The sequence below is a fragment of the Tamandua tetradactyla genome (genome assembly GCF_023851605.1).
Source record: "Tamandua tetradactyla isolate mTamTet1 chromosome 18 unlocalized genomic scaffold, mTamTet1.pri SUPER_18_unloc_1, whole genome shotgun sequence".
Lineage (NCBI taxonomy): Eukaryota > Metazoa > Chordata > Mammalia > Pilosa > Myrmecophagidae > Tamandua > Tamandua tetradactyla.
Window position 1 is genome coordinate 573378 of NW_027518250.1, and position 8328 is coordinate 581705.

At 32.7% G+C, this 8328-nt stretch overlaps 1 pseudogene; it reads right to left on the reverse strand.

Moving 5' to 3' along the window:
- Nucleotides 1-6877: 6877 nt before the first annotated feature.
- Nucleotides 6878-7818, reverse strand: LOC143672871 (olfactory receptor 8H1-like; annotated as a pseudogene).
- Nucleotides 7819-8328: the final 510 nt, after the last annotated feature.

Genomic DNA, 8328 nt, shown 5'->3' on the forward strand with positions numbered 1-8328 from the left:
AGCTCATTAGAACAATTGAAATGCAGGGAGACCAGAATAAAAAAAGGTAATTTAATCCTGTACAAATTAATGTAATGCTTGGAAACACCCTAGACTTTATTAAGCAGATAATCAAAAAGTATTAGCAAAGTCCCTGGAAGGATGGGAGAAAGACTAGGGAACTATGAAACCTCACCATCAGGGAATTCCCTCATACTGTGTTAAACTTTAGGGACACCCAAATCAATAGGCCATGACCTTGATCCTGAGGCTCACTCTTGTGAAGCTTATATAGGTATAGAAACTTAGACTATCTACAGGTATGCCTAAGAGTTATTTCTGGAGAACTTATTTTGTTGCTCAGATGTGGCTTCACTTTCTCTAAGCTCAACTCTGAACGTGAAATCATTGCCCTCCCCTCTACATGGGACATGATATCCAGGGGTGAAAGTCTCCATGGTGATGTGAGAGATGACTCCCAGAGATGAATCTGGCATGGGCACCATGAGATCAACATTACATCTTGACCAAAAGAGGGAAAAGAAGTATTATTAATAAAGTATCAGTGGCAGAGAGTAAAAATAGTTGAGAAGCTACTCTGGAGGTTTCTCTTATGCAAACTTCAGTTAGACATTGCTACCTATCATAACCTGCAAAACCCCAACCAGGACTGTTCTGTCCAATCCTAAAAAGCACCTAAGGCAATGTATAAGATTCCACAAGTATTCCATGTGCTGGAGTAAATTTCCTGAAACCTATAACCTCCAGAAGAGTCCCTTGACCAGATAGATTCTGAAACCTAGAGGTTCCAGCCTCTCCAGAATGTCAGATTGTTCCATCTCCCACTCTATACTAGTGACAGACACTTCCAACATGAAATACTTAGAATGGCCATAACCTAAACACCCCTAATGAGAGGGATGGAAAGATCAAAGCTGATGGTGGAGTTATACAGTGAAGATAGGATTTAAAAAATGAATATGAATGATGAATCATTAAATTGATATTTCTCTTACTGTCTAGTATCTTAGAACAACTAGAAGCAAACACCTAAAATTGTGGAATTGTAACCCATGCCATTCTCTGATATATATTTTACGACTAATTGCGGTGTTGTGTTTTGAAATTTATGGCTCTTTTGTATATATTTGTTATTTTGTACAAAAAAATAAAGAAAGTCAATGGTGATGATAAAAGAATATTTAAGCCTTCTGACCTCCTATATTATGGAGCAGTTAGAAAGACAAATCTGGTAGGATCATATGGTAGTCCATGACAAACTCTGGGAATTGTCCTGTAACTACTTGTTGAAGAGTGCTTTGAAAACTATTGTTTTTTTTCTTTCCTTGCTTCATATATATGTCATATTATACAATACAAAAGCATGAAAAAACACATTACATCATGTGGGTATCATGTTGTTTTATAAAGAGATCAAGGTATTTGAAATAAGAGCATCTTAATACACACTTTCTTGATTATGATCTTTTCAGTTGATTTTTCTGGAATAAAGGTATAAACTTCTTCAAAAATATTTCTGAATATCCATCTCTCACAAAATCAAAAGGTTTATCACATTCCAGGATGATTTTATGGTTTCTTCTCATTAAAATAATTTTTAAGTTATTAATGCAAACTTTTAGTCATGGTTGCACCTTGATTTATCAGTTTAGCTGCTCTATCAAATTAATGAAAGTAATGTTTTTTAAGAGAAAGGAAGAGATTAACAGTAGGATGAAGGAGGCACTCACTCCTGTCTTTCAATATCTGAACAATAATTCAGTCCACAGATCAGACAAATTGTATAAAGTAAAACTGCATTAACATTGCACTAAGCATTTTACTCCTAGAAAAGCAGAAACAAAATATTGAGAACACAAAATATCAATGTATTTTTGTTCATAAAATCAATATGGAAAAATAGTATATTTAACTCTCAAATTAGTAACTTTTCATGCTTCATATTCCAGCTAAATTATCTTTACCTTAGGGAAGAATTCTTTGACTTTCATTCCTCATATTGGATTTTCCTTTTTCAACACTTAGTGTAGACGCCTATGTTAATATTTGTTATGTTTGATTACTATAATGTAATACACTTCCATTATAACTTACTGAAAGGCAGAATTTTCCTGGTTAACAAAATTGTATCACTTGGCCATAATGTTTTTCCTGAACAGATAACTTAATGAGAATATATATATACACATGCATAATTTCAATGGCAGAATTCTTGTCAGCCATGCCAGAGACCCAAGTTCAATTCCTGGAGTGTGCCCATGCAAAAATCAAACAAGCAAACAAGCAAAGCAACAGCAACAACAAAAACCTTCCAAATGAAAAAAAAATCTGAAGTTATTTTCCAGATGTAATTGTAAAAAGTGTCACATTGAGTGGACAACCGTGGCTAACTGGCAAGAGTTCTCCCCTGCCATGCCAGAGAAAGGGTTGGATTCCGAGTGCCTGTCCAAGTAAAAAAGTTCCTCAGACTAGAATGTGGGTAAAGTGCTTGTGAAACCTCTTCAACCATGCAGAGAGGGCAACATCTTGAGTGAGGGTAGAGCAAGAACAAAAAAGAAACATGGCGACAGGATTAATTCAATGTAAAGAGCCACAGAAGAACATGTCATCTAAAAATTGCACTCTCATACACAATGACTCCTTTTTGTTTAGTCATCTGGTTTCTGAAACCCTTTTTTAGACCAACCAACGTGTACCCGACTAATACAGATTTTCTTCCCAATCAAATTTCCTGTTAAATCACTCTTTCCTTAAGAGTTATTTTTTTTTGAAAATAGGACTACACATGTATATTTGAGAACATTTAGTAGATATCTCCAAAATTCTATTTTCTATTAACAGCTCTAGTGAATTGTGCCATCAATATACCCCTGATTGCTGCATATTCTAACACATTTTAATATAAATAGTATTATATGATTTCAACTTGGATAAGAGTAGAATGATTTTTTTAAAAAATAGAAGTTCATATGATAACTGGTGATTAGAAATGTGAACTCTAATTTCAGGTTATCTGACTTCAAATTTGAAGTTGTCCTTTAACCAGTAGGGTGTTCATACACAAACTATAAATCATTCTCTGTTTAGGTTTCATCCTCTGTAAAATTCAGGCTTTCAAATACATTCACTGTAGGTGCTGGTGATACAGCATTAAACACAACCAGCAAAATATTGTTCTTGTAGAGTTTTCCTAGTGGAGGAAAAAAGAGAGGAGAAACAGGCTTATGCAAAGAATATTAGATTGAGGTAATTGCTATGGAAAACAAATAGAGCATTGATGAGTGTGGGGCAGATGCAGTATTAAATAGTGTGGTAAGGTATGTGTTATGAAGAAGAGAATGATAAAAGATCAATGAAGTTATCTGGGGAAAGGGAATTTCAGATAGAAATAAAAATGGAAATACTACAGGCTGCATCATACCTAATGTGTATAGTGAAGCGTATCAATGTCTGTGTGGCTGTTCCAAGGTAAGCATGATAGGCACAGAGTTGAAGGATAATTTCATAGAGGTAATGAATAGGAGCAAGATCATATTTCGCCTGAAGGTTCTTGAAAAATCCTTTATTTTTACTGTTAATGTGATGGGAAGTCTTGTAGGTTTTAAGGAAAGTGACATGCTATGACCCATGATTTAACAATATCACTGCCTCTTACCTTGAGATTGGACACAAGGGGATATGGAAGAGCAGATAGAGATAGTCTAGAAGTTTGGGGCAACAATTTGAAGAGTTAGAGGATAGTTGATTGGACCAGGTAGTAGAGATATAGAGTAATAGTCAGACTCCAAATATATTATTCACAGAGCATCAATATTATAAGCTAATGGAAAAGATATGAGATATATGAGATTGAGAAAATACCAGGAGGCTTAAGTCTGCATGAACAAGTAGCAGAATAGCTTTCTGTTACTGAGATTGAATTTTAGATATTTTAAGTACCAACCTGAGAGTTATCTTGCAAAGAAAAACTATGTCGGTTTTAGTTAAAGCTTTTCAATAGAGCCTTTGATAGGTGGTCAGGACATATAATATACTTTTATTATTATTATATAACTCCAATAGTTTGCAAACAAATCCTATTGTCCACATTTTGTCATGCTGTATTCCAATCTTATTAAGTTGGTCAACTTCTTCATTATGTAGAATTTTGGCATGTTGTATTGTTCAAATCTTAGATTTAACTCTGAAACCATAAGGAAGCTATGTACTTAAAATTTAGTCTTACAGAGAAGCAAACTGTTAGTCTAACAGAGAAGCAAAATGCAGGGTATACAACTAACCACATATAGGCACTAAGTAAAGGCATACATTAATCACTATCATTTGTGTTCTCTTGGCCTGACCCCTAGACTAAGAGGCACCAAGTACAATGTATCTTTAAAAATAAGTAATATTAAAGGTGTATTAAATAACTGAGATAAAAAGCAATAAGATTCTCCAGACTCCTGCTAAATGCCACATGCTACCCAGGATGATAGACTCTCTTTCTCTCTAACTTGTATAAAAGCCTCAAGAAAGATGAAGTACGGGGGACAGCTTTAAGGTCAATCAGGGTTCCTGTCCTCCTTCGACTTCCATAAAACTTCCTTTTCCTCCACAGTGACATCTGGTATGTCTGCACATGTCCAATACATGAATAAAAAGATTTTGTTTTAAAGGCTGAAGAATACATCTTAAAGAAAATATAACACACATTGATATAAACAGGGAGAAAAGAGGTACAATATAAATACTCCATTGTTTCCACATTCTGCAAAGGTAATATATTGTATATATTTAACATCATAAATGTGTTCTAGAATATATAATAAGAAGACAGCATTGTCTGAATTTAAATACAAAATAAGCAATTCCTTAACTTATTACTGTCTGAAAAATTAGAGAGTGTCCAATAGAAAATAACAGGTAATATTTTATAAATCATAGAAGTAGTCATAAATGAAAACAAAGCTAACATAGTTCATAAAAAGAAAGAAAGTGTAAAGGGCTTATAAATAAAGTAAAAACACAATGCATATGCAAGATGAGAGAATAGTTTAAAAGATATTTTGTTTAATAATAATTTCTATCTAAGACATAGATGTCATCACACAAAACAAAAATAATCACAATAGATTCTAGACAACATAAGTTCAAAGCAAAAATAAATCTTAATAGAGTGATTTATATGGCTATTATATGATTAAGTTAAACTTTTATATGAAATCAGCTTGTAGAGGATTATAATATGCATCTAAATCATTTGAATAAATTAAAATTGATGAACCTATGAAAATTAATTTTCTTTTAATCTTTTTAAAACCATTTAAGAATATAGACAAGTATAATTCTAAAAAGTAAACCTCATTAAAAATTAAAAGAATACAAATCACGTGAAGGGAAAATATATCTCATAAACACTGCTTAAATAAAAAATTAAAATATAGAAAAAAGATGAAAACATCCTTTATAAAATGCACATGGAATAGTAGAGAAAATTAAAACTAGCATACAGACATATTTAAAGGAAATATTAACAAGCCAGATCAAAGTGTATGGGATGTCACAAAATTTGGGCTCATTATAAATTATTTGCACCCTTTCTCTATTAAAATTATTAAAACAAATGAAAGAAGAATTTAACTCAAAAGTAACATGTTTTTGAAGAACCTATACTTATAGAAACCAGGAAATAGGGAACTTTTTTTAAATCATACTGAAATTAAGAAAAGAAATATTAATTACTAAAGCATGTTGATCCATCACAGTATGGTAGAGTTTTCAAATAATTAGCATGAAGTCACAAAAGACATATAACAATATGCAATTATATAAACTCCTGAATTTACAAAATTTGAGGTCTTAAGAAATGTATGATGATATTTCATGCTCCAAGAAAACATTCACCTTCCTAGGTTGAATGTCAAATGAATTATCAAAGTTTATAATGATGAACAGAAAAAAAAGCTGCAAAGTAGAAATCAGAAATTACAAAATTTATATTATATTTATACACATACCTACACATAAAATTGGTCTAGAAGACCATGAATGAAACTCTCAAAAATGGTTATGACATTTCTATTTTCTTTCAAAACTGGAAAATTTTCCAGATTTCCTTCAATGTTTACATAAACATTTTTCTGTAACTTAATTCTGTCACAATATTTTACTTTTCTCTAAGACCAAATATTGAAGTGCTCGTTTTCCTGCTTAGCTGTTTGTTTGTTTACAAATAAGATCAGCTAAAATTTAAAATATGAGTGAACATTTTCATAACATAAATTATTGTGTGTTCAAAATTTTCCAAGAATGTACTTTCTGAGGATTGTGTTCAAAATATATTAGTAGTGCATTAAATTCTTTCTATTCATCATCTGATATCATCTGTAAAATAACTATGATTTAGAATTATTTATCTCAAACTCTTGAGAAAACTACATTTAAGCATTCAGTGAACTAATAAGGGATGTACAGTCAAAAAGCTGACATTTTTGGTATCTAAACTCTAGATTTTCTAGTGCAAGTGGCACTTTTAAGACTGAGCCATATATCTTCTCTACAGAATAAATGGAATGACTTCTAACAGAGCTCTCCATGATTAAATCCTCTTAAATTGGAATATACATGGGATTTCTGTGATACAATTTCAAGGATAACACCATGTAGTTACCCTTGAAAACACATATATATTTAAACCACAGGATTAATACATATTTCATGTCTTCTATATACTATGTAGATTTCTAAAAACATATTCTTGGAAAAGTTCCAGATGCTATGCTTTCAAATACAGGATTCCTCAAAAGAAATCTAAACTAATTAGAGGATGCTACTGTATTTAGCGAATAAATATCCAAATAAGAAAAATAGAAATATGTCCAGCACACTGCCATTCCTATTGCCTGGGGCCCTCTCTCTTCTTAATGACTCTAATGAGAGCATTTTTCACCTCCTTGTTTCTAAGACTATAAATGAGAAGATTCAGCATGGGAATCACCACAGTATAAAACACAGAAGCTACGTGATCCTTTCCCAATGAATAGGACTTCTTTGGTTTTAAATAAGTAAAAATTGTAGTGCCATAAAAGACAGAGACTCCCAAGAGGTGGGAGGCACAAGTAGAGAAAGCTTTGTGCTTTCCTGAGGTGGAATTAATCTTCAGGATAGTGGACAGAATGGACCCATAGGACACACAAATTGTAGTAAGAGACACCATTACATTTAAAGTACCAAAAATGAATGCCATAATTTCAGTGTAATGAGTGTCAGTGCAGGACAAGGCTAAAATTGGGATTACATCACAAAAAAGTGATAAATTATATTGGATTTACAGAAATGCAAACTGTTCATGTAAAGAACAATGACTAATACTTCAATAAAGCCTATCAGGTAGGGCCCAGTGATGAGCACATGGCAGAGCCTCCTGGACATAACAATAGGGTAGTGAAGAGGATTACAGATAGCTACATAGCGATCATAGGCCATTGAAGACAGAAGGAAAAATTCAGTGCCACAGCAGCAGATGAAAAAAGACAACTGGGTGAAGCAGCACTTGAATGAAATATACTTGTTGGAAGTCAGTAAGTTCTCTAAGGTTTTAGGAGTGATGACAGTTGAGTAACTGATGTCAAGGAATGACAGGTGACTGAGGAAAAAATACATGGGTGTGTGAAGCTGGAGGTCCAGGTGAATTATCAGTATCATCCCTGCATTCCACAGCAGAGTAATCAGGTATATCAGGAGAAATAACATAATGAGGACCTGCTGAATCTCTTCAGTGTCTGTCAATCCCATAAGGATGAAGCCGAGCACGTCTGTGTTATTCATAGTTCCCATAGCACTCAACTGTTGTAAATTGTTGGGAAATCAAAGGTGGCGCTTGGCACCTCAAAACTGTTTTTGTTTATAGAAATAATTTTACACCTTAAAAAGATTACTTTAGTAATAGTTTAGTAGTTGCAATAGCTATAATTCATAATAAAGAGTAATTTGAAAAATATGTCTGAAAAAAGACTTGGACTGCAAAAAATAAAGTACAAATCAACATTTGGATATTATATAAAGAAGCTCATATATTTACATTGCATAATTAGAATGAACATGACATTGTTATAAATACTCATCTTCATTTACACATTGATCCAGATGAAAATATTATACCACAGTTGTTATTACTCATTTACTGGGTGACAAACATATGCATATTTACTTGATGAGAAAAAGGGCAGGAAAAGTTAAATAATTTATACAGATTCACAACAGTTCAGTATTGTTTGCTCTGTGATTCTCCCAAGAATTTAGAGATCATTCTCATGACACAACATTCATATGTATATTTAATTTTAG